This window comes from Syngnathus typhle, linkage group LG14, assembly GCF_033458585.1.
Source record: "Syngnathus typhle isolate RoL2023-S1 ecotype Sweden linkage group LG14, RoL_Styp_1.0, whole genome shotgun sequence".
Lineage (NCBI taxonomy): Eukaryota > Metazoa > Chordata > Actinopteri > Syngnathiformes > Syngnathidae > Syngnathus > Syngnathus typhle.
Window position 1 is genome coordinate 5,354,899 of NC_083751.1, and position 22,653 is coordinate 5,377,551.

A 22,653-nucleotide genomic window follows, 5' to 3' on the forward strand; every position below is an offset into this window, starting at 1 on the left:
ATTCGCTAAGCGCTCAGGCCCGTGCGCAGTTAGTAATGCACCCAAACATGTCAAGTGGATCAATTAAAAAAGAAAAAAAATAAATAAATTTTGCGATGCTGATGGCAATTATCAGTTGTCCTGTTCACTTACTGCACTTTTTAGATTTTGGCGACAGAGACTCTCCACGCTTTGCTTTTTATCCACAAGTATATATGTAATGTATATATGCAAACTTCTTCAATGCTTGTCAGTGTGTCTTATCATATCAATTTTATTTTACACTTTTATGATAATAAAGAATGTTAACATATTTCTTAAAGGACTAGCTGTACATTTAATAAAGGCGACAGTTTGGTGCTGGAATTTCTTCCGTTCCTTTTATTTCCAATGGGAAAAAATGCTTTTAATATAAACCAATTGGTGTATGACTTTCATTATGAAATCATTCTGTAGACCACCTGGAGCAAGCTCGGCTGCTTCCACCGAAATGCACAGTGTTCATTAGCATAAAAGCTTTCTGCAGAAGACGGTGAGTGCCGAGTGTTTTTTTTATTTCCTTTCAGTAAGTGTGAATGCAAACAGTCACAGGATTAGAATTACTTTTTGTACAGTGTGCATGTGTGTGTTCGTGTCTGGTTAAGCAAACTTGGCGGTTTGTTATGTTCATTCTGCCGCTGTATAAAACATATGGCACTGCCATTGTTAATATGCTAATGATGGATAAGAAGCATGCGAGACTTATGTCTGCTTGTCAAAACTAACGATACGTGTTTTAACCTGCTGATTGTGACCAACAAAAATTGGAGTCAAGTATGACACTATTAGTCTTATACTGTCGGCCTGAAGGGGGCAGTAAAGTATGTTACAATGTGAATATCACCTAAGATTAGAAAAAGAAGAAGCATTGTACAATTTTGTGACTTTTTTTTTTAAATATTACACTCATGGTCCTGGTGTTTTGGTTAGCGACAGAGTTAAAACTGGGGTGGTCTAAAGCAATCTTCAGTTTTCCTCATTGAAATGAATTAAAATGATATTAATCTATTCCCATCCGGCCACTAAAAACACAATTCCTTTCGCATTTATTTTTTTTCAATTAAGAAAAATAGCATTGTGTATTATATGAATTTAATAACACAATAAAACATAAAAAAAGAACATAAATCTAATTAAGTGAAAATGTTCTATGGTGATGTGTGCCTTTAAGGGGTGTGGGATAGTGAGTGACATCAGGAGCAGTTGTCAATCAGGCAGGTTAATTACCATTAGCTTATTCAGTGTGAGCATCTGCTCCATGCTTCTTATGAGTGTTTTCGTGTTTTTCTATTTGTGTGTTTGACTTTTGGTCCCATTCCATAAATAGCTGACGGTGCATCTGTGATTGTGGCTCTTGTTTTTCACTTCACTCATAGCATGGCGTATATCAAATTAGCTTTTAACAAAAAAGTCAACCAAGAAATAGTGTAAAAACACGCAAATTGGGGCACTTTTAAATCAAGGTACCACTGTCCAATTTTAAAAAAACAATCCGACTAATCTCTCATGGTAGCACACTGCAGTGTTCCTCCGAGGGGACGAAGGCCTACTTCCAGGGGGGGCGCTCAGATAGAGAGGATCCCTGTACTAATTAGCCCTGACAGGTGAAAACGACCACAAATACCTGAGGGGCTCGCCATGAAATGTCCAATCGCACACAAACATAAACACCAAGACAAAAGCGAGGGGGTACACCAGCACTGTAGCGGCGACACGGCAGCCTGCGTCCCGCTGCTTGTGCACGGATAGCCCTGATCCCCCCGCGCTTTGACAAGGCGTAATAAAGCGCCGCATTGTGTGTGTACGAGTGTGTGTATGAGGGTTGCTGGGAGGGGAGGGGGTTAACACATTGTTGCATGCTGAGTGCTGTGAGAAGGGCGTACACCGCCGGGTCCCACGGCACAGCGTCGCGCTAGGGCCTATAGCAGGGAGTGGCGAGCATGCTAATGAGGTCATTATGTATTGGACGCTTCTTTGCTTTACAGTGAGCTTGTCAGCGGAGGCATGAAGCCCTGCACAGATGTCACATATGGCACAATGCGGCAACAACGGCGGCGTCTCCCAAAAATGGCGGGCGCGGAGAAGACGGCTACGATCTAAAAGGCAGAAAAGGGCATTTGCATAGGTAATGAGGTGAGCTTAAAATGCTTAAGACGCTAGCCACGCAGGCCACATTCACCCGCTAATTGCCCTCGCGGCTTATTCAATCAGCAGCCGGGCAGCTTTTTATTCGGCTTTTATTTCGCTGCTTTTATTTACGGACGAAAAAAGGAGGAGGAGGGGGACGCGGGTGATGCGCATGCAAATGCAATTACGACGTATTTGCATAGCCGTTAACGAGAGGGCAGATGGCAAACAGCGGGCATTCGATGAGCGAGACCGAGCGCCATCTTGGCCAAGCGAGACAGCTGGTAGATAGCGATCGGCCATTTTGTAAGCGCCGCCGCTGTTGCCAGGCGGTGGTGGTAGGAAAAGAGAAAAAAACGAGGCGCCAGTCTATTCGCGTGCCAGGAGATCGGCTGGAGTGGCGCTTTAATAAGTTGCTACATGCAATAATAACAAAAACGACAATAGGATCACAGGAGAAGTAGCATTCCTACACTAATTTCGACTTTATCACACAGCAGCGACAATCTGAGAGCGCCAAGGTTCACGGTTTTGTCACCTGCCCAATAAACGTCGACAAAAGGAATGACATTTTTCCCAGAAAAATAAAAGAGGGATGTGCCTTGTCACCTAATGTTTGTGAAACATGGCAAAACAAAAAAAATACACCAAAAATCCAATGTAATATTCATCAACATATTGTTAGCCTAATAGCATTTCAGGTCCTTAGGCTAACAATATGCTAAGCTGTTAAACATTTTTTTAAAAATAAAAAGTAGAAATCTTGTGACATATCGTCCCTCAATAAAAAAATTGCAAACATTTTTAATATAACTTCTTTACATTTTTTAAAAGTAATTTGAAATAAATATTTTCTGCCAATAAAATTGTGCAGAAGGCTGCAACTGGCCCCAGGGCCAGACTTTGGACACCACCAGTGATCTCAATAGATGGAAAACAACATTCATTCTTGAAACTTGTATAATTTCATTGAAAATAATTAACCATAAGCAACCTTGTAAGAATTAAATAAAATCCAGATTAAAGCAGAAACAAAGCAGTGCCTATATAAACAATATAATGTGATGTTCAGGTACTCACCAAAAAGCAGAAACTCTCTGTGTTGAGCTTTTCAGGAACCGATGTCTCATCTCACAACTTGTCTTCACATTTGGATTTTTCTTTTACAGGGGTTTAAAAAAAAAAAAGGGTAAGTCTTATATGAGGGAGGGAAAAAGTCGACTCATTAGGGGCCATTCATTAGCAATGAGGAGTTGACTTCTGCTTCCACGCGGAGACGAAGCTGTGAAAGCCCTCATCTTTTCCTCCGCTCCACCTTCCAGATCAATACTGCACTTCCACATCCTCTGAAGGCGGCTGCTCTTAGTGCGGCTCAGGAAATATAAAGCAATAAAAGAATACAGCAGATTGGAGAAGAAGTTGTCCTTTCATCCGAGCCTGTGAGATAAAGGTATATTGGGCTCGGATGGAGCGTCCTGCTCATCCTCCTCCCCCCACCTTTGCGAATCAAGAAGAAACTCTTGCTTTTTGTCCTCCACATTTTTTGCTTCTTCTTTTTTCCGCCCTTGAGTCCCGCCTCTGAGTGGCAATGTTTCAAAAATTCCCTACGGACCGAGCCCACACCGAAACATCTGTGTGTGGGCCGGGCGCAAGGGTGAGGGCTCTGGCCCAGGACTGTTGAAGGAAGTTGGAAAAAAAAAAGATGGAGGTGGGAACTGGCGGTCGGTCCCAGGGCTCCAAGGGGCCTGCAGGCGGTTCTGGCCAACCTCTGCTAGCCTCTGTATTGATTTGACAGCGCGGAGGCTCCTAGCCGGCGGCGGCGGGCGCCTCGGCTCGCCCGCCTCACCTGCATCTCTCCTGGCTCGGGCCCGCCCTCGCCTGCCCACTCTGCCTGGCCCCTGTCGGCTCGCCGGGACCCTTGAACGCAATCGCCGGGGGGCCCCGGCGCGAGGAAGGCAGCCAGCGAGATCCCGTCGCGGAGATTCGCAGCTGTGTTCACCTGCTCCGGGTTCAGCCGCTTCCCGCAAAGTCTTCCATCCATCCATCTATCCATCCCTCCTTCCACCCACACTCCTCCGCTTCTTCTTTTTCATCTTCTGCCTCATCTCTCTGCAGCACACAAACACAAGAACAAAAAATGGTTAATGGTAAGTTTTGCTGAAGTTGAGCGAGAGTTCAGGGGTGAAGATTCTGGCATTGTCTCCCGGCGGCAAGCATGAACCGATTCACCTCCAAAGACCGCCGGGATTGGTGGTCTGACACGTAACATACTCTCGGTTTTTAGATAGCAGCGGTGATTAGAGCCAACAAGGCCTTCTCTTCTGGCCTAAAAATGATCTGAAGCACATTTTCAACCCAATTTATTCCTAATTAATTCATTTGTTCCTTGGGATTGTAATCATTAATTTTTTTCTTAGTTGCACTGCTTCCTGATTAGATTTTTTTTTTCTTCTTGCTATGTCAATCTAATCTGCTCAGGAAGTTCTAAATTAGCAGTGTTACTCATTTTTTGGTCATGATCAGGTCATATATAATTTAGAAAATAATTTACATATTGACCCTAAACTGCTTCATATAAAGGATGTGGCTCAGTTGTGTGCTGTTTTATTGGTTTTTTTTTTTTTTTTTACTATACCTGAATATGCAGGATGAGGAAAACAATTAAATGAATACAGGACAGTAACACAAACACACAAAGAACAGAATTTTTTTGTGATTGCTAAGATTGGCTCATCTGGTTGCCATAGCATGTCAACTAAGTCTTTCGAAACTAGACCATACAAGAAGGCATTCTTAAAATTAATTCAAAAAGACTAAATTTACATGAAAAAAAAAAAAAAAAAAAGAAACATAAGGAGGTAAGAAGAAGATTGTGTTGTCGCCAAAGAGCGTGTGAAGGAATGGAAATGTTTTGGCCGCACCAAAGAAACACTGTCAAAGAAACACGTCGCAGCTTTTGTGTCATCTCAAATCATTCAAATGGCTCCGGTAAACTCTCTTCTTATGATAATGGCAGTTTGGTGGTGGTGGGAGAAAGGGGGGGGGGGGGGGGGGATTCATACTTCCATTGTGTAAGAAAGCGCCAATACCAAATTCAACCCCCTCCTGACCTCACCACACCACAGCAACCAAACATCTTCTAAAACACTACCTCTACTTTCAAACTAAACAAAAAAGCTACCCAAGCCTCCACTAGAGCAGAGAAGGTCCAGGGTGGAAGTTGCGAAAGCGACCAGAGAAGGGAAGGGTGGCGGCGACGGGATTCGACGGGGGCACGGATGTGGGACGAGGGGGTGCGCTGCGTGTCTCAGACACAATAATGCTATTCATTGGGCTCAGACATGGGTGTTAACTCCCCTCTGACCGAGCACAATGGACCTGGGCGGCTTCCAGGCAGGCCTTGGTGATATTGTTAGTTCAGGGCTGCTTTGTGGCCGCCGCAGGATGGATGCAAGGATGGATGGAAGGGAGCTTTGAGAGGTGAAAGGCAAATGAAGAGTTGGCGTGTTTGGCAGTGTTGTCGCTGAGAGCAGAAGGGGGGGGGGGTCCTTAGAGCAGTCCTTTTGCTGCCGCCCCTTGGCATTGGACTTGCACATCTTGAAATTTTAGCAGCAAAAAATTGAGACACCAACAGATTAGATTTCAATTTATTTTCTTGCTCCAACCTAAAAATTCAGCTTTTTGGAAACTACATGAGCCAAATTCCCCACTCCAAGCCTACAACTCCGAGACCTGAATCTCACCAGGGAGCTAATGCCCCTGCTAGCATGTCTTAAAGCCAGTCAGGGTAGTGCCCCTTTGTCCCTGGCGCTAGTGGGATAACGGGGATTACGCTAGTCAACCAGTGTAGACAATCATCTCCCATCCTGGGAAAGGAGTTCAACTTTCTCCCTAACCGTGATCGAGGCAGTCAACTGATGCCTAACTTAATTAGGGGTGCAGTAAGAATGGATGCACGGGATGATAAATCAGCATGAGGGAGATCAAAATCTCAGGTGTTCAAAACTCCCTCCTGGTCCCTAATAATACACTGTAATCCAGTGACAGAATAGATCGGATAATCCTATTAGACTGGACTTGAATGGAGGATATTTAGGGGACAGTTAGCATTATAGCGGAGATGCTCCCGCAATGCTTCACAGGGATTTGGCAGCGCTACGGATTCAAAGCACCAAATCCCATTTGTCCGAGGAACGTGGGCGTGCATTGCTGGTGGAAGGCAGGTGACAGCGCCAGGATTGACGTATCAAGATCACATTTGGGTCAATGGTGAGCTGAAGCTGATCTGAATTAATATTTGGGGTGAGGTGGTGTGTTACGTAACACAAGAGATTTTCCATGACATCATCCTGGTGCTTCAACGAGAGCGCCGTAAGTTCACAAACTAAATTGGCTCCATGCAGGACGTTATACATCCAGCGCCGGGTACCTTTGCGGAAGTAATGTGACAAGATGGCACCGGTGAGGCTCTCGCTTTACCTCCTCCTCAGGTCCTCCCCTTTCGCTATCCCCCGTTTGCCAGATAGGAGTGCTCAGCAGCTCCCCGATTGTTATTGATCCTGAGAGTGAGCCAGTTGGGGGGAGTCAGTGATGCTCTCTCTCTCACTCTCTCTCCTCCATGCAACTTTCCTCCCTCCCGCCCTTCATTTATCAAGGTTAAAGAAGTCTTCTAAAAAGAAAAGAAAAAAAGGCAAGAGGGGATTGCCTGGATGCCATCTGACTGCATGAAAGAAATCCCCTCAGGCTGATACTACAGAGGGAGATGACATATACACACACACACACACACACACACACACAAGCTGACAAGACAGCTGCAGGTAACAGAAAGTAACAAAAGTCACATGTTCAAGTTCAGGGAAATCAGGATGGAGGAAAAAAAAAATCCTCACACTTTGCTCAATATATGTAAAACTGCGTCCTTTAAAAACTCCAAATGTCTTTATTTTCAAAATATTTTTTTTTAAATGTCATGAGCTGGACAGTCATTTTGATTTGATTTATTTTAATACAGGCTGGGTCAAGAAAGTACTTCATTCCATTTTGATGAGTAAAAGACAAATTTATAGAGCCAGTACTACAAATTTCCTCAACAATGGTTTCCAATTTGTCCTCGGCTGGGATCCGCGCTATCACTCAAGTGCCTCGTTCTTATTAGCGTGACTCAAACTGAAGTTCACTCAAATCCAACACAAAACCCTCAAGGCTTGTTAACTTGTAGCTCGCTCATTTAGCAACAAAGAGAGCGCACGTTTAATAGAGAGTAGTCGCAATTGTCTCTCGTTCATAAAGAGGCCTGAAAATGGCTGAACACTTGTCGCGCATCCTGTCCGCCATTGTCTCTGCGACCACTCGACTTTGCAAAGGTCCGCTTTGCACTCATGAGGGCAGATCCGCACAGTGTGCTACAAAACCAAACCTTTGTGCCGACTAATTGCCACAATGCATTTTCTGCCGGTTAATTGTGTTGTTTGCGAGTCTCCTGGATGGAACATGAGGTCAAATGTCAAAGATTGTGTGCATTTGAAGTGTAAACAGATGGTTTTAGACAGCCCCTCCCCTCCCTCTTTTCCTCCCTTCATTTTTTACATATTTTGCCACACTGAACTTGTCCGGAGTGAAACCGACGCATCCATCTACATTCAAGTTGCTAGGCGAGTCGCTGTTCAAGTCCATGCGTTGACCTCTCGGGCCAGACTTCCCAACGTCAAATCCACCCCCCCCCTCCTCCTTCCTCTTTGCCTTCCCACACTCAAGTTCTCGTGGAGGCGCTTGACAGGCAGACAAGGAGGGTGACATCATGGTGGAAAGAGACAGAGTGGGGTGTCCGGGGGGGGGACTCACACAATGCAGCAGGGCATCTGGCAAAGGGTGGTGGTGGGGCCCTGGTTAGGACAAAGCCTTTCGACCCCCCCTCCACCTTCCCATGCCTGTTTTGGGGGGAATATGATTATAGGTGAAGTGCAATATCAAGGATGCTGCAACACTTTACAACGCCGCTCTGTCTGCTAGGCCATATTTACAAACAATAAGTCATCACATGTATATTTTTTTGAATATATTTTTTTTACCAAACATGATGCTTATATGTACAATGCAATTTTCCCCCCTTTAAATATTGAAATTTCAATTTAACACCATTATTTTTTTCAATGTACTCTTGTCATGTATTATTTAACAAACACAAACTTTTTTGTTTAATTAACACATTAGCAACCTTTGCGTCTATTAATGTTCATTTATGAGTGTGCCTATGTGCGTACACACAATAAAAGTGTGTGTGTGTGTGTATATATTAGCCATGTGACTTGACCCTGGCAGGCTAAAGCGGCGTTCGTGCGTCTCGCCGGGCGTGGGAAAAAGGGGAGACCTCTTTTCACAGCTGCTCCGGCCGTTGCATTGAACCAATAGAGGGGACCCCGGCGCCCCCCTCCAAACACCCCCAAACTGCGTCCGCCCGCCACTAATGCCACCCTCCCCTCCCTCCTTTCTGCTCCCGCTTCCATTCAATCTCCACCCTGTCGCCTTTCAGCGCACGCCTGTGCCTCCCCTCCTGCGTACCCCTCACCATCCATCCATCATCCTGCTGCACCGTGCCATCACAATAAAAAAAACTGATTTTTTGTCTTCTACATGTTATACGACTATTCCACCTTGCTGTGCGATAAAATAATTTTCTTGTCTTGCTGTTTGACCAAAAAGAAAAGACACTAGCTTTCCAATGTGCCAAGCGCAATATTGTTTCATTTGATTCCAATTTGAGTTGTCAAAAAATACCACCCAAATTTTTTTTAACAATCTGGCCACCATTTGACATATATATTTTTTTATATATAAAATGTTTACAGTTAACACAAGTATCAATTATGAATATTGTGCATCATAAAAATCCTTCCCCCAATCGGCTCTGCAGCAAACAGACTTTAATTTATGTTAACGTACGCCGCCGCTACTCTGCGCACACACCCACAAAGTGCATTCATTCATTTCAAGAGATTTATATCCTATCAAGAAGCATAAAGCAGAGGGTGTAATTTAAATCAACTTTTAAGAACAGCCCAGTGAGCCGGCTGATGCATACAAAAACCGGTGAGAAATCTCCGCAGGCGGTTAAAAGCAGATCGCCGTGACAATACTCACAACCAGGGCGCTTAAACGTACGAGGGAGTGCTTGATTTGCTGTGCATTTGAATCGGACAAGTGTACTGGAAGTGAGCACGTGTGAAACTCAGAGTGCAAACGGTCACCACCGCACACGCCCATGTTAAGCCAAAAAAAGACTTAAAAGGTCACATAATGTGCAGAATAAGTCCAAGAGAAGCTCAAAAGGAGTTCTGCCACATTGCCCTGCCAATACTCCAGGCGTGTTAGGATAGGGGGGGGGGGGGGGGGGTCATATGTGTTTGCTTGTTTGTTGTGTAGCCGAGAACCTGAAAGGACTCCATCTCCCTTGGCCAACACGCCATGACGGTGTGGAGCAGAGCACTCCGAATTGGTTTCTCTGGGGCGGCTCTGAGCTGGAGAGCTGATTTTGAACCAGGGTGGAGGATGGGGGGCATGTGAGAGGGGTGGAAAGAAGGATGAGAGGATGGAAGAAAAGTGAGGATTTTAGGAATCAGTGTAGAACGCAGGGACAAGGATAGAAAGAAGGGAGGACATAAGGATAGAAAGATACAAGGATGGAAGTGTAGGAGGATCTAAGGATAGAAGGAAAGGACGTATATAAGCATATAAGGACAGAAGGGAAGAATGATCCAAGCATAGAATATGAGGAAAGAAGGAGACGAGCGCAGAAGGACCGAAGAAAAACAAGGACAGAGTGAAGGAAGGCTAAAATACAAACACACTTTAGTAAGATAAAAGGAAAAAAAAGGTTATGAGCAAAGAACAGTCCAAGGATGTAAATACAAAAGAAACGAAGGACAGATGGAAAGAAAAGAATTAGACAGAAAGAAGGATATAAAGAAAGATAGTACAAGGATAGGAAACAAGCATTGAAAGAAACAATGAAGGACGCAAACAAGCACAGGAGAGAAGTACGGAAGAATAGGAGGAAAGAAGATTAGAAAGATTTGGTTGACGTGGAAATTTCCATTAACACGAGCGCCCTTGGCACCCAAGTTCAGTTACACAGGTCTTGAGTTAACCAAAATGTGTGCGCGCTGTCGCATTTGCTCGCCGTCCAAATGGCGGCCCGTTAGGGACTACTCAAGGCCGAGTTCCAAAACGCCGCTCATTTGCATCGATTGAAGCATTTGGAGGAGGCCCTATCGACTGAGCGGCCCTCTTCACGTTCAGGTCCGACGCTACAGTGGAAGATAGCTATGGGCGGCTAAATATCCTCTGATCTTTGCGAGGTGGTTTTGCCCTGAAGAGGAGGAGGCTCATCAAGGACTAGTCATGCAACATCTTGTAGCCCCTGGAGGCAAATCAAATGGTTTCCCTTCCCTGATGATGAACTATTTCACTACTATTTTGTGGAAGCGCGCACAAGGCAAATGGCGTCTTCGCTTTTGTTAGCATAGTGAGGCTAATCTTCCGTCTGGAGAAGCTAAGAAGCGATAGAGGGTCACTTTATCGTTGTGTTGGGAATTAATACAGTATAAATGCTGATATTTATTTTTTGGACCCTCTACAATTGAAAACGACTCGAGTTATACGTTGACTGACAAGTGACCCAATTTATGAGTTTTGGGCTTTTGGTTGGTCGGGTTTTGCTTTGTGCGGTGAGCCAGATGACAATCCATCCATCCATTTTCTGTACCGCTTAGTCCCCACGGGGGTCGCGGGCGTGCTGGAGCCTATCCCAGCCGTCATCGGGCAGTCGGCGGGGGACACCCTGAACCGGTTGCCAGCCAATCGCAGGGCACACAGAGACAAACAACCATTTGCACTCGCACTCACAATTTGGAGTGCTCAATCGTCCTACCAAGCATGTTTTTGGGACGTGGGAGGAAACATTATTAGGAGTTGGGGTTAAAGGGAAGTAGAGCCAAAAGTTGTTATGCAATATCGCGTTTGTTTAATAGAATGCTAGACGAGTGGGGGTGCATAAAACATATTAAAAAAAAGTGACTTGACTTCCACTTTAATTATCTAAAAATACAAATGCATTTGTTAGTATTTTTACTTATTTAGAATAAATTACGATAAAATTCAATATAAGAGTAACTTTAGGAAGTTTATTACCAAACTCTAATCATCTTAATGTAATCGAGCACATTTTATGGCCCATACCATCTTAAGCAGACTTCTTACGTCCTCCTTAAAGGGTTCCAAATGCTTAGATAGACAGAAAAGGATTCACCTTGTGTCTTCATATCACATCAATGAAGAGCTTACACTTTGATCACACAAGTAAGTGCAGCGCATTTAAAGTACACCATATGACCTTGGCGAGTGACAGTCTCGGAACAGTCTGGATTAGAAAAAAAGAATATGCATCTCTAAATGATATCATGTGACACATATCTCACTAGAGCGTATTAAAGTTCCCCATATGGGCAAGATAGAGTGCATTTGTTCAAAAGTGGAGTGCCACTCGGTAGATAAGAGCACAGTTCAAGGCAAAATGGTAAAGAATCTCACAGATGGCAAAATGTTCTCATCAAGAGTCATGTAACAGTCACGGAGAAATTGAAGTCACTAAATGAAAAGCCTCTGAAGATTAAAAAAAAAAAAAAAAATGAAACCGCAATGAAATGTGCTCAATATCGTTTCTGCTCACCTGCAGTGCGAAGAAGTCTTCGTGTGGGCCAACGTCTACGTCTTGTCCAATTGGACTTGTAGGTTCGCATACCTGGAATTAAAAACAATAAAATGACGTAAGAAAGTTTCGATTTGTGAACATGAGTAATATCAATTTATATCTTTGAGCTATGACTCCATCATATAGTGATATTAAAGTTGTATGTAATATTTTTAATAAGATTTTACCAATCGAACAACATGCTTAGCATTGTTGTGCCTTATGAGATTACCAAATTATTAGGAACAGCTATCACTATGCTACAATACATTTCAACAACCACACAAAAAAAGGCAAATGTTGAATACTGTACTGCTCAAAATATTGTGTTGCTGCTTAAAATGTTTGCTGCAATTATTTCAGCGCCCAATCCGAAATGGAGGACAATCGAAATGGGGCACACACACAGACACACGCAGGGAGACACACAAGCAGCACACTTCACAAGCGATTACACAAAGTAGTGCCAGATTACATCCACCGAATATCAGACGTCCTTTGCGGATTTAAAGCCGGCCTGTCAGCCTTTCAAATTCTTTCCCTTGGTTCCCCTCACATGGGTCAGAGCCTGTTGCTAGGCTACCAACCCTAGAATTTATAAGTTCAGGGAAAAGAGTTTATAGCTATATTTTTATATATGGTGTGTGTGTCATAGGTTGTTGCAATTCCAAGTTACAAAAAACAACACCCTGGCATGTATATCGAGGAGCAGACACACACACACAGACACACACACATTATACAATCAAGCATGGGCTTAAATGCAGAAACATCTACAGTAGATAGCAGGGGTAGGAAACCTGAAGCCCGTGGGCTAAATAAAGTCCCCCGGTAGCCTTGAAAAGAAAATGTCACTTTTTGAAGTTATTGTGCTGTATGGCATAGCTATAAATGTTCTTCCATTATTATTCCATTAGCTTCCAAATCATGCTAATCAAATGGGTCTCAATATTAGGTAACTTGCAAATAAAATGACAATTGCTAAGTGTCTTCATGGTTCACAATACAAAAGTACAAATGATGCTATAGTCTGTGATTATATTGTTGGGGATAAACATTTAAACGCTAAATAACCGACATTTAAAATAAAAAATGTTTTTGCAGTATTTAATCCCGACTGGTTGAAAGCCTAAATGCTACTGGTAGACAATAGAGGAAACTATTCCCAAACAAAGCACATGATGTGGAATAAACGAGACAGCATAGCTATAAAAATGCTAAAAAGCAGACATGGGAAGTTGAGTAATCAGTGATGGAGACAATGCAGCATAGCAGGTGTTGGTGGACCAGACCAGACTCCATCTGGTGCTGAGGGCCTGAAGAGGGCCCAGACAGACACACATATATTAATGTGGAAACACCGACGTCTAGCCTGCCTGCCTCTCCGTCACTCGCCAGACTGAATTTCAATCTCAAAGCCGCCCCCAACCCCCTCTCCCCGACACCCCCCCAACCTCCCCTATTTATTACCCCACAGCAATGCATTCATTCCTACCACAACTGGGCAAACACTGCATGTTGCAGTGCGGGCATGAACGGTATTAAATGGCGCTATAAATTCGTTAGCTTGGCGTCACAATAATCCCATTAAAGGACACAGAAAAAAAAAGGGCACGCATTAACACGCGTTTGGTACTTATCAAATCATAAAAGTATAATATTCTTGTGGAGATTGAAATTCAAACTCAGAAATGTGAACGCTGACATGCAACGTTCTATGTTTTCTTTCCCTGAAATGAAGTTGTATGGAGCAAACACAGAATGAGTATACAAGGCCTTTTAAAGTGGCAATAAAAAGGATTTTAAAAGTCTACACACCCCTGTTTGTGAATGAGACCAAGGTAAATGTCATTTTTACCCACTTGATAAAAAAAAAAAAATCTTTTAAAGGAAAAGGAAAAAATATTGAAATGATTGCACAAGTGAGCACACCCTCCTATAACTGCCTGTGTTCACTATTAAGTAATTTTTACATGGGAGTCATCAGAAACGTGATTTGATTGCAGTGGTAGATTGCTGTTGTTTTAAATGTGAACCTTCAAATTAATTTTTTAAGGAGGGGACAAAAACATTTTGGGCAAACTGAATGCTCATCTCTTAGCACATGTTCTAAACAATATCAATCCCAACAGAAATTTCTATGACCACCCGAGATTATCGCCCACTCTCAAATGACATTAATCACGATGGTTACTGATCACATGACAAAGACAGCACTATCCTTGCTAACGCCTTCTCCACTATAAATGTGACTCAGTGACACAACACTTTATAGAAGCTATACCCGCAGCTCTATAGCATCTCCACCACTGCACTGTGGCATGTTTAAAATTCAACAGGCCCTTCTCACACAATACATCCAGAGCGGAACCAGGAGAGGTGCTTTTTTTTCTCTTCCAGATGAAAGGCGGAAAAAAAAGTGATGGGCGGCATCATAAAAAAGTAGACTGACCCTGGTGTCTCTCTAATCTTGCCTCTGAAATCATACACAGACAGGAGATATTTGTGTATTTTGTGAAATACTGCAAATACGCTTGGGAGTGGTTAAGAATGCAGCTGGGACCTACAAGGGGGCGAAGGTTTGATTCCCTGGACCACTATAAGTACTTGTGTCTACCAAGTTAAATATTAGCATCCGTGTTTTAATGTAGGTCATATACAAAGAGGAGGCCTTAGATATGCAGCATGCAATATATCTGGCAACATCTCACATCTATTATAGGCTCCAGCTCACTTGCAATCGTAATGAGAGGGGCTTTGGAAATTTGGATGGCCTTCACATGTAGGCCGTGCTAAATGAATGCAAAAAAAAAAACAAAAAAACAGTTCTTTAAATAGAATTGCATAGTGGGTTGGATTCATATGTCGCCCATGGACTTTCGGTTGCATACCCTTGGAATAGACAGCTTTGTGAGCACACCCAGTAAGACGACTCCAGCAAATAGATGGCTCCGAATGCAAAAAAAAAAAAATATCCCCATACAAGGGAATGAAGAGCACAGGTGCGTTTTTTTTTTTTTTAAAGTAGGATGAATATGATTTGGAGAATGGAGTGTGTTGTTGCAGTGGACCAATCCGAAACATCTCACAGCTGACAGATTCACAATTTATGTCATGCCCAACAAACAATAATAAGACAATTGATAGAATAATAACAGAAGACATGCGTGTTCAAATAAAGCTGCACCTCCTCCGTGAATGGAACCTCCCCCACGGCATGGCAGTCACTCCATAAATGCACAGCGCTATGAATTTCCCCAATTTTTGTGTTTAGTTCGCCATGTTGGCCGGGAATATACACCGAACACCCAAAAAACGAGTTGGAAGGTAAGCTGGAAAGGAGGTGTCTCTTTTTTCCCACGCGATCCACGCGAGACGTTTGGTGCTTCTCGGTCCTCCATCATCACCATCCTCCTCAGATCGCTCCATCTATCCTTGCAGCCATCCGTGCACGTGACGTCCGCGGGATTAGTTTCTACATTCGGTTCTCTAGCTTTATGATATTGCATAAACTCATACAGCTAGATAACCAAAGAGAAAAACTAACCCACATCTCTCTTAAAGGAGCCGCCGCCGGCGCCGAGGCTGCAGCGTGTTGTGGTCACGTGGAATGAGCCCTCTTCCGCCCCTCCCCTCCCCTCGCTCACCTTCCTTTTTTTAATCAGACGGTTGCGTTCAAAGACCGTCGAAATTGGCAACACTAAGCGTCAATACAAGCCACGATTGTGCAACCCCCCCGCAAATAAACACTGACGACAGGTGCAGTCACGGAAGCTGACATCAATACGTGGGTGACGTCACACCCACCTGTCGTACGTCGTCATACACAAATGTCCGATGCATAAGCCCACGCGTGGTTTGCGTAGCCTTTTAAATCATCGCAACAAACAAGAAGCATCAAAACGTGTTGTTGCGTTAAATGCCAACTTACATCGACCCCATTTTACACAAACACACACACACACACACGTACATTCCACAGTGAATGATTCCACGGATTGTTGGAGAATACCACAAATCAGCTACATGTCAACACAACATGATGAAGTCCGTTCTAATTATTACATTACAATTAATAATAGGAAAATAATGTGAGAGTGGAATCTGGTATGGTAAAACCAATGAAAATAAGTTTTTTTGTGCTGTAAAAAAATTGAATATTGAAGCCAGCTCTAATATGAACTTTCAAAGAATCATTAGGCTGACAGCGGTTTGACGTTATCCGAGATGGGAGCCTCCCTTCCCGGCATTACCCAGCCTTGGTGGCCGGCGACCCACGTGGTTGGTTGGAATATTAAAAAGCTTTAGCGTACCCAAGCAAATTAAAGAAAATAACTTTGAAACAAAACCGTTTATAGAAGCGACTAAAAATTAAAACACGTGTCCATCATTTGTAAACACTTGTATCAGGCTTTAAGAATATTTTCAGTTTCCCTTTAAAACAAATGGAAAAAAGACTATATAACAATAATGGCAGAGGTAGTTAGAACTAAGATGTTTTATTTTTGTAAAATAGCCACAAAAATTAAGTTATACTTAATGCAAATACTATTTATCACTACATATTGCAGTGTGCAGTGTGTGTGTCCATGTGTGTGTGCGTGAGGGGGGGGGGGGGGGTACGTGCGTGGGTGTGAGTGTACGTGCGTGTTTTCATTAGATTTAAATTTCCTATCATATCCTTATTCATGCTATTAATTTTCCAAAAAATTAATAGGATGAATTATTAGCATTTATTAATGATTATGTTTTTACAATTTGCATTTATTTGACTACTTGGGGAAAAATGTTTTTGAGATATAAAAAAGGAGTGCTCTGAACGTGACACGCCCCCCACGGGATGTGACGTGTCCCGTCAAACAGACGTACAGTAGCGTGTGTGTATTAAAATCACGTCTTGCCTTATTTCAAGATTTGTCTCTGTTTTGCGTCGTAATATGATTCGTATTTGTTGTTGCAAAACGAGAGAACGCGACAAGGTGACTATACGACCACTGTCCATGGTGCTGAATGTTTTAGGTTACACATTCACTCACACACTCTCTCACACACACTTTCGTAATAAAGAAATTCTTGAGTGCAAATACATTTCAAAACACAATAATTGAAGTATTTCTCCTGGAACTGTATGAATCATATTTGTATTTTTCCTAATTAAAAATGTCTAATAGAGCTTTAAATTGAGTTTTGAATCAGCACCAGATAGACTGGAGGAGCAGTTTTATTTTCTAGTTATCTTTTTAAATAATACTTTCTATAAGAAATTACTTTCGTAAAGAGTACATAGAATTACCCTAGAAAATCAGGTTATTTGAGAGTTTATGTAGGAAACTTGGGACCGTAATACTGTGATTGTATTATTGTATAATAGAGTAACGTGTAAACTCTACTATATAATAGACTTTCATCTCTTACACAACGTGAGACATGAAAAAATAAATTTAGTTTTTTCTCATTAGTGGAAAAATATTTTAGTGCCCACTACAAGGTTTGAGAAGTGTGAAAGAACATAATCATTTTGGATTTCAGCAAATATGAACGGCTTGATATAATATTTTGTAAAGTGGGGAGAGTGTTTTTTCTAATAATTGAAACTGACTTAGTGTGTCATATAGTTTTTGTTATTTATTCTTTGCGCCTGTAAATTTTAACAGCCAGTAACTTATAACTTACTGAAACGGATAAGGATATAGTATTTAAAAATAATATTCAATTGTTAATACTTTAAAATGATTGCAATATATATATATATACTCCCAAATGTGTTATAGCTTTATTTAGTATTTTATGGGATATTTATATTGAAACAAATGTATAATAAAATACAAAATGTAAATTAATTAGAGTGTGGATCAGAGGAGGGGGTCCATCCAAAAATAAGATAAAGAAAAAAGTCAAGTCAAGTTCAACAACGGTACTGGCGCGTATTAACATGACAATTGTGTCTGGCGCGCACACGCACACCCACGCGCGCGCCCACACACACGCACACAGGGGAACATTTTCCCATTACTGTGCTAACCATCACACAACTGTAAACTGAAGGTGGCACTAAACGGACGCCACTTGGCATTGGCTTGCAATTGTAAGCCATTAAGAAAACGCAATCATACATTTTGGAAGAAACACACGACTTACGCGCATTATGGTAAATCCACCCAAAAAGCTTCGGGTCCTATTTGTAAAGTTGTCGTATTTCTAAGGAAGAGTAGGAAGCAAGCCAAGCCTTCGTTCTAGCGTCACCTCAACTTGATCCACTTGGTACCGAAGAAAGCGCCATTGCTTTAGCTGCAATAGCATCCACGCAGCATCTCGAGCCACGTCCTCGGAGGAGAATGCGCGTGGCGTGGACTCTGCGTCTTGATGGTCCACCCCATTCCCTCTATTCTCCCTCCCTCCCTCAGGCCCTCTCTCTATCTGTGACGTAAGCCGGCTCTTCATTCCGGGTTGGAATAGAGGACGTTCTAGAACAGATTTGTTCTAGAAGCACCCAATGAAATACCGGGCTTAGCAAAGAGACAGGTTGAGAGGATGCTGCTGGTAGCGAGCAAAAAGAAGAAGGAAAGAAAGAAGAGCGAGCGAAAGACATCACGGCGTGATGACGTCAAGGGCTAGGATGGCTTGTCCAATGAAAAGCGCCCATTCTTCGTCCACGGGGCGGGGTGAGGGGGACCGGTATAAAATGTTTCGCTGAAAATAATTATAAACATTTTTTAATGGATGATTTGGGTTGGTTTTTTAAAGCAAGGCATTGAATGGACGATTTTGATCGCTCGCCTTATTCTTCTTATATATAGCGTATGAAATGGGTCAAGGCTGCCCACAGGCAATCGGCCATATTATTAAGTAGATCAAATTTATTCTCCGAACCGTTTATCCTCACTAGGTCGAGGGCGTGGTGTTAAATAAAATATAGCAATAATTAATTAAAATGGTATAAAAAATATATACAAATGTAAGACTTATTTTGAAAGCATGAATGAAAGAAAATGACAGCGATAGTGACAGAATAATTATGTATTACTCTTACTCGACATGAGAAACACCGCAGTAAAATGCATTTCAGGTTTAAAATTGTATGCATATTATCTTATCTCTATTATTGCTAAATGACTATTCTCATGAACCAGTCAACAACTTCGTGCATACAGATGCATCAAGTTGCAACTAATTTACAAGGAATGGACGTCAACTCGTAAAATACAGAATTTGCACAAGTAATAAATAGGTTTCCAACGTCCTAGATTTGGTTTTGGCGGGTTTAGTGACCTTCAATTTTGAGGCGCGCCCAAATCAGTTCTCAACGTAATCAATGGCGGCATCTATCGGTGAGGAGTGGCACAGTAAGGCCCGAGAAGGGGGGAAAAAACGGCCTTCATTCAGCGACAACCTGTCCCTCGCCACGCCCACTTTATGACATTTCAACGAATCCCCATTATGTAAACACGTTTAATATGAATCATACGAATATGAGCTATTACCGCTGCTTCTTAGATTCAACCGAAGGAAATCAACGCAAACTAATCGGGATGATGGAGGCCTTTTTACACGGCTCCTGATTCAAAAACCCGGATCCTTTTATTCCTAAAACCGTAACTCCTATTTGAAAAATCATAACTGCAAAATGTCAAATTTAATTGGCTTAACAAATAGAGGCAATGTGCACTATATCCCTCCAATTCAAATAATCAAACGCGCTTTGTGCATGAGCAATTCATTTGCACAAGCACTTGAAATGACGCTAACGTAGGCCTATATACTGACTATCACATACAAATAGATGATCGTACGATTAAAAATTACGTTGTAAATGTAAATCAATAAACAAAACACACGTTTTATCATCTATATAGCATAGACAGCTCAAACTTTAAACAATAAATGCCATAATGACTCATTAAGCTGACTTCTGATTCAGTAGTAATAATAATAATAATAATAATAATAGTAATAATAATAATATTGGCAATGATAATAATAATTAGAAGAAAAAAGAATAGGTGCAATATTTAGTATAGTAGTGGTGGTATTCTCCAGCATATTGTCAATATTTGTAAATTGAGTTATGTGGAGGAGATTTAATTGAAAATGTTTTGTGCAAAAACTTTGCAGGATGGATTAGCATTTTAAAATAATTAACATTATTGTAAATTACAATAAAATTTCAAGAACGGGCTCAAATATTCTATTTACAACCTATCAATATGGCATTAAGGTAATGTGTTTAAAATGTATTTATCTATTTATTCAGGTAAAGCTTTTGATTGATCATAGAAATACTGTAAAATGATTTCCACTGTTAAAATTATGTAGCAAAATTATTTTTCAAAAGAAAAACATTTCTGGTCTCAAGTATAATTCAAACAAATGTCGATTCTTTTAAAAAATACATATTTTTCCCCTTTACAAGTGAATTAACATCTTAAATCCGATACATAATTTTACTTATATTGCAATTAGCATCAATAAATACTCTAAAAGCTTTGCACATATTAATCTCTGGTTTTATATGTTGCAGTGCATTTCCATTTACACTTTTGTTTGTAATGTGCTATTAGACAAACGTATTTGATGTGATTAGACATGCATACACAAAAGTGACAACAATAACGAATATGACACAGGTGGAAGTTGCATGCCTAAAAATGGGAAGTAAATTGATCCGATTCCGAGTCGCTATGCATGAGCACAACTCCTCCTGTTGAACTCAAATGGTTCGCAACAATAATAATGACCCCATTCAAGTGGACACCTCTGGGAATTGTAATGTCTGCCCTTTAAAAAAAAAGGGCTTGACCCAACATGGAGGACGTTGCAAGGGAAGTCCTAATATGCAGCAAATATTTGTCAGCACTCAGCATTTGACATGTGCAATAACATCACAACGAGAAATAGAACATACATTCAAATATCAAAAAATAAAATTGGGGAAAAGTTCCAGTTTTTACTCTTCCAATATAATGATCACAAAACTACTATATCATACTTCCAGGAAGAAAAAAAACATTCTCACACTATTGATCTGGCCTGCTATGCAATTGCAAATGCTTCAAAAAAAGAACACACACACACTCTCAAATACATCATGATAATATTGTTCAATGCTTTCTTCTGGGTCTTAAAAATATGAAATGGCTCTTGATAGGAAAAAAGGTGCACATACAAAACTGCTCATGCAGAATGCATAAAAAAAACCCAAATAAAACCAAACACAAACACCTGTGAAGTTATCATTTAGTGGTAATAAATAGCCAACTTACATTTTGTGAAGAGATGTCGATAGTGGGGAAGAGAGGAGACGTCTGCTCATCCCCGGCCACGTGCAAACCGGACTAGTTTTTTTTCCCCAGACGCTTTCCTTGTTTAATTGGAGACAAGGGGGCTGAATTTTATGCAAATGAGCACCGGCATCAGTCTGGCTGGCTGGGTGAAAAAAAAAAAAAAAAAGGAGGGAAGCAAAAGGGCCAAAGTCTCGCCTCCTTTCCCAGGCAGTTCCCTCGGTCAAGTTCAAGCGCATTCAGACAACCTTGAATGCACACGGCAGATTGATTGGGGGAAGGTGGGTGGGCTATGAGAAGAAGAGGGAGGCCGTGGGGGTCTAAATTTCATGCAAAGTTGACAATTACAGAGCCCCATTTTTTTGGGGGGGGTGCATTTCAACCTGTTGGTTATTTTTAACACAGCAGTGAAAGGTGAAGAATTCAATGTGGGTGTTTTACTTTGGCTTATTTGTGGCCGATCAGTTAGGTAAAGAAGATCATTTGTTCAAAATTATCATATCCATCTTTGAGACATTTAGGTAGTTTTATGCTCTCCGCGATTTTCACAGACTTTAATCTCATCATGTATGTGTGGATTAATTCAACGTTATTTAAATCAACTTAGTGTGACAGTGAAGGCTCTTCACGACCGGTTCCCACAGCTCCTCTTGCAAGATTTCAAGAAAGAGCAGAGAAAAAAAAAAAAAAAAAAAGAGGCTGCAAAATGAAGGCAGGGGGGATGGGGTACCATAGCAACATTTGCATATATTCAAATCTGCCCTTGAAAGGCCGGCCGCGCACGAGGCTAGACAAAAGCGAGCCAATGGCGGGGCCAGAAACCCAGTAGCACACTGGGAGAGACGCTGGGAAGGAGTGTGGGAACCGTGAGGCCCCCCCTGAGCAAGGATGGAGGGAGTAGGGGAAACACTTATTAGCTGGCGTGAATTTGCATTTTATTTGTGTCTGTTTTTTCCTCGCTAATTTGTGGCTGGCCGCTCACTAGCCACAGATGGCTAACATGGGGATGGGATTAGTTGAGGGAATAATAAAGGAAGGTGTGTGTGTGTGTGTGTTTGGATTTTGATGGCATGGGTCCTTCAAATAAACATTTTAAAAATCATACCAGTAAGAAGGAGCAAATTCATACAACACTAAAAAAAGTGAAACTACTTAATTCCGTAATTGATATTGAATTAATAAAAAACCCTCACTTCTGTGAAGGCTTTGCGGGTTAAGTTCCTCCTCAGTGAATATCAGCGTTCAACTTTAGAAGGTCTTGTGTATTTGAAAGTCCACATTTTAATTAAAACCTAATCGTATCCATTTCCCCTTCCTCGCTCAGACTAATTTGCCTCGAGGCTTCGCCCGAAGCAATACCAACACAGAGACACTTTATGAGAACGTGTTCATTTTATGCAATGTATGTTTACCCAGGGCTGCTTGGTGATGCAGAGTAAGCCACCAGAGATGTTACTTGTGCTGCTTCTCTCATCACTATGT

General features: G+C 41.8%; 1 long non-coding RNA gene across 1 annotated transcript in view; it reads right to left on the minus strand.

The window, feature by feature from the left end:
- The window catches only part of LOC133167067 (uncharacterized), a 29,580-nt gene that overhangs the window by 5,938 nt on the left and 989 nt on the right, over positions 1–22,653 (minus strand). Inside the window, exons 2-4 of the long non-coding RNA XR_009717901.1 lie at positions 21,154–21,316; positions 11,873–11,944; positions 3,226–4,254 (exon numbers count right to left, since the gene is read on the minus strand). This is a non-coding gene — a long non-coding RNA (uncharacterized LOC133167067). The remainder of the gene's footprint in view (positions 1–3,225; positions 4,255–11,872; positions 11,945–21,153; positions 21,317–22,653) is intronic.